Here is a 5,461-nt window from a genome sequence, read left to right as displayed (position 1 = left end):
GTTTTTTGAACATTAAAGCATGTCAACATATTCTGTTACACCAAATACACAATATAATGATCTTTAAAATAGCATCATATGACCCCTTTAAAGGAATAGTTCACCCACAATGAAAATTTGATGAAAAATTTACTCACCCTCAGGCCATCCAAGATGTAGGTGAGTGTTTTTCTTCATCAGAACAGATCTGGAGAAATGTATCATTACATCACTTGTTCACCAGTGGATCCTCTGCAGTGAATGGGTGCCATCAGAATGAGAGTCCAAACAACTGATATAAACATTACAATAACCCACAAGTAACCCGGTGCATCAGTTAATGTCTTGTGAAACTAAAAGCTGCTTGTATGTAAGAAATAAATCAATTTTGCTTCTGGACAAAATATTCTTCCTCCAATGAAAAGGTCAATCCACTGTTGTCCTCTCACATCAAAATCCACGGACTCATTTGTTTAGAACTGTTTAGACTGTTCTTCTCTTGTAAACAGTGCTTTATCTGTGCGTATTTCTCTCCTGATTCAGATGAGTTTATTTTTTTTCCACTGGAGAAAGCAATATTATGGATAGCAAACTCATATTTTAGCCAGAAGCAGCGTTTTGAATTAAAAACGTCTTGATAGATTTCTTTATAACACGAGCAGCTTTTTCTCTTCACAAGACATTAACTGATGCATTGATGTAGGTGTGTGGATTACTTGTGCATTATTATGTCTTTATCAGATGTTTGGACTCTCATTCTGACGGCACCCATTCACTGCAGAGGATCTATTGGTGAACAAGTGATGTAATGCTACATGTATCCAAATATTCTGATGATAAAACAAAGTAATCTACATTGATGGCCTGAGGGTGAGTGAATTTTCAGCATATTTTCATTTTTGGGTGAACTATTCCTTTAGGTATGAAAAAACAGCTCAATTAGAAACACAAGATTCAGGGAATCTAGTTTGACCCAGCTTTACTTTATTTACGTGCCTTCAAACGAGTCATACATGCTTTTAGAGCAGCAATTTGCACTCAGTGGTTTACATACCAAACATTTACCAAAATATCTCATACTGTGTTTATTTTTATTCATAATGTTTAATTTGTCGAGTAATCATTTGACAGGATTGTAAGGTTAACTATATATTTTCTTTTTTTTTTTTTTAAGTTTTCTTTCTGCTTTTTTATTGTTTCTTGTTTAGTAAACCCCTGGAACATATTATTAGAGAGCAGCCATTTAAAACTGTGCACCATTTCTGTGGAGTCAGCATTTCCTTAATAATTATGACAAACTTTTTAAACAGATACTGCATTTGCACATGGAGAAATGCTGTGGACCCATCTACTGCTGGTTTACTACACTAAACAACCCTGAAGAGTCCAGCTGATTTGCATTGCGCTAACATGAACTGTCAACCTGCCTGTGCATTTGTATATGTGCTATTGTATTTATTTATTTTATTTTCTAAATAATTATGTAAATACGTGTAATTTAATCTGGCAAATTTTTCTGTTGACCCAAGAGAATTTTCAGGTTCATGTTGCGCATTGCAATTATTTGTATTGTGTAACATTTGTATGAATTTTATATCATGTGAAATCTCTCCGAAACTGCAGCTGCAAGATGCATGATTTTTTTTTTTTTTTTTTTTTTTTTTTTAGATTAGGATAAAGAAGTTAGACTAGATTTTAGATTTAGAATAGTAGGCTATTCATTCTCATCACTGGAATAAAGGGTCGGGTGCTGAAATTGCACATACAATTGTTTCTCAATGTAATATCTCACAACGGAAAACTACAAAAGCTAAAAGATACATCTTTGTACCTTATTTACCCATAAATGGTGCATATTAGTACCTTAAAAGTACGTATTGCTACATTTTGAAAGGGTACTGCCCCAGTTACAGATTTGTACCTTTCTGAGAGTGTATAGAGAGTAATATTAAATCAGCCAGCCAGTTAAGTTAAACCCCAGAGGGTGATCAGGACCACAAAGCAAGCAGAAGGGGTTTATTTAGCAAAAACAACTATCTGACTATACATTATCTTGCTTATTCTGCAGCTACTCACCACATTAATTGATGTAAGTTTATTATTAACAGTTTTGAAGATATCTAATAAATAAGACACAAGATGGGTGGATTTGTGTTTGCATAGAACAAGAAATTAACGTTGGTTTCAGTTAAGGTGTGATCACATTTATCGTTGTTTGGCAAATTTTTGGGAGTGAAATCCATTCATTCCAATAGAAATCTATGCGACTGGGAATTTTGTGTGATGGCGAAAGGTTTCCCCACCCAGATTTTGCAGCAGGTTTAAGTTAGTCTTGCAAATTCGCTGCAAACTTTTTGCCCACAAGCATTTGCTAAGTGCACAGAAGTCACTTTCAAACCAAGCAGCTTTCTGCTGGTCAACGTGATGAATTTGTGTGACTATGAACCTGTTGTGAAATTTAAGTGGGGAATTTTTTCGCCCTTACACAAAATTCCAGATTGCATGGATTCTTATAATTAATGCTAAATGCGCACCTTACTTGAATGAGCAGACTAATAAACATAGAGAGTTGTTAATGGCGACACCAACATCTCTACACCCGATTGACCAATCAGAATCGAGTATTCCAGAAAGCCACGTATTGAATTCATATGTAGAGTAGATCTGTAAACAGTTTTTCCCAGTATTTATTCCATGCACTGGCATCACTTTATACTGAAATGAGTATTGTTGTAAATGCAGTGCATGTTAAATCACTCTTGTATATGGGATGTCAAAGCTTGAGAACACCCGGTGTGAAGAGCAACACTCCTGAACATAATTCACATGAGTGTGTTTGGTGACACGTACTAAATTAAATTTTAGTGCATTCAATGTCCTACACTAAATGACATTTATGTTTTGTCTCAATGGTCTACAGAGGTTGAATCCAGACGTTTTATACCCAGTGGGGCATTAAATATAATTGTGTTGTCTTTAGTTTGATGTCTTGTGGACCCATATGGGTCAGAAAGCACCTAATGTATGGACAATGTGAACACGCTGTCGCTGTTTAAATGGGTGGAAGGTTTTATTTAATTCATGTCGGAGAAAGGAATATTCAAAATGAGAAGGATATAATGTGACATTCAAAATGCACTTAACTGTAATAACAGTAGAGAGGATTTCAGAAGCATGTTGTTGTTGTTTTTTTGTTTTTGTTTTTTTCTCTCTGCTGAATTTGTATGCCACTGAACATAAACTGATCCTAAGGCAATAAATACCTGTGCTGGAATAACATCAGTTTGATCATCAATCTCTTTTCATTTCTCACTGAAAGACTGTTTCACAACCCTTATAATCATAACCTGCCTTTTTCTGTCAAGTATAGATGTATTACAAGTTATTCTGATGGCAGCTGGAAATAGCCAATGTTAATATAATAATAGTGACCCCAGCAACTGGCACTTGGGCTAAGTGCACTCAAACACCTATGTTGCCTTCTCAAGTGTTTAGGCAAAAGCAATCTCATTCATTACCCTCAATAGTTAATTTGTTTCCTCTTAGGAACAAGTCTCTGAACAAAAATTGCCTTAATGAGCTTAATGATGAAATCTGTCACATAATATATATATTTTTTCTTTTTAAAAATACAAAAAGTTGTACTTACTTCCACACAGCTGCTCTGTCATTCCATTATTTCTGTCAGGACCACTATCGTCAAAGATGATTGACAATTAGCATACAGTTTGGATTGGCGGTATGATTCTGTTCTGGGCAAGAACTCCCTGCACATCCATGCAGCCTAGCATGGATGAGAGCAGGGAGAGCAGCAATAACCCCCCCAGGGTAAACGGAACAGAACCAACATAAATGTATTGCAGATATTGTTAAAGTTCAATAATTGTATGTACACATTTTAGAATTAGTCTGATTCAAAGGAGAATCAGAAGGCTGAATCCCGACTGACAGAGGAGGAGCTGGGGATGGAGGAGGGTAATTAGCTATTGAGCAATGCGAAAACTGCTGATAATACTAAGGGACCTTATATATCAATGCTTAGATAGGTGTCGTATTCCCATAGGTTGATGGGGATCAGCTGAGAGTCAGCTGATGCGAGCTTGACTAATGTGACCTGCCAGAACTAATGCTACGCTTGATATTTGTTTCTGAGCACATGTGATAATCACTTTTATTATTTGACGATCCCGAGGGAGTTATTCAAATCTGTTGTTATAAATGTCTTTAATCATTGCAGTCATAAACAGAAAAGGGAAAAGGTCACCGTCTTCCCTAAAAACTGTATAGGGAGAGTATTAAAACACTAACGCTGACTTGTGAAGCTCTTTGATTTAGCATCCAATTACTCTAATAAAAGGGTAAAGTTTATTATCAAGAAAATGAAATAAAGGGAATAAAGATGAAAACAGGCTCATGGAATATAAATGTAACAAGCTCATGTTCACAAAAGTTTGAAAGAAAAAAACAAAACACTTTATGATAACTTTCAATAATGTCACTCACAATCACTATAAAACCCTCTTAAAGTAGAATTTTGTTTAAGTTGTGTGTTTTTAATATATTTGAAAAGTAGTTATAAACTATTCATTGAATAGTTATTGAACATTTATTGAATAGTTTTTAATATATTTGAATTAATATATTATTGGGGTTAAATGTATTATTAATTGTTTTTTTTTTTTTATTAAAAATATATATTTTTAATTATTATATAATTAATTGCAATATCTTCAGTAAATCATGATATACAGTATCACACCATTTCTATATTACAATATGCACAAGCATATTCTATATATTGTGTATTATAATGTTTTTAATTAATAATTATTAAAGTTATTCCACAGCAACTGCATTATAGGCCTTTCACAGACAAATATCCTGGATGTTTTAATGCGATATTCAGTGGCGTAGCGAGTCAGCCACGGGCCCATATGCAAAAACGTAGCATGCAAGCCACCCAATAATCGCAGCTTTGTGCTTTGTTACTATAAAGTCTCAGCCTTCTGTCAATTTTATGATAAAATACAAACAATAGACGTCTTTTTACACTCTTTAATTTGTAGTGAGATAATTCGCCTCAGTTCAAGCTGCATATGAATCAATTATATTTTCCTCTTTAATATTTGCAGCACAAACTAAACATGAATATTTGAATGCATGTTGAAATAAATCAGAACAATTTAATACAAACGAATGTCTCATGAATCGATCAATCAGAGTTTAAAAATAAGTCAAAAGAATGACGGATGCCACAGACTTTTTTTTTTTTTGGAGGAGGAGGAGTAGGCCTATATGTGGAATTTTCACATTAACTTCACTCAATATAACATGATTTTATTATCGTAATTTGGCTTTATTAAAATAGTATGACGTTAATCTTATTTATTTAGTTATTTTTAAACGTGGCACAAAAATGCTGCAGTACAGGTAACTGAATGCAAACACAATTTAGCACAGTCGCCCAAAAAACAAACAAAAA

This window comes from Sinocyclocheilus anshuiensis, unplaced genomic scaffold (assembly GCF_001515605.1).
Source record: "Sinocyclocheilus anshuiensis isolate Anshui unplaced genomic scaffold, SAMN03320099.WGS_v1.1 scaffold572, whole genome shotgun sequence".
In the NCBI taxonomy this organism is placed as follows: domain Eukaryota; kingdom Metazoa; phylum Chordata; class Actinopteri; order Cypriniformes; family Cyprinidae; genus Sinocyclocheilus; species Sinocyclocheilus anshuiensis.
The sequence above is the reverse complement of the archived record's forward strand: the minus strand, read 5'-3'. Positions refer to the sequence as shown.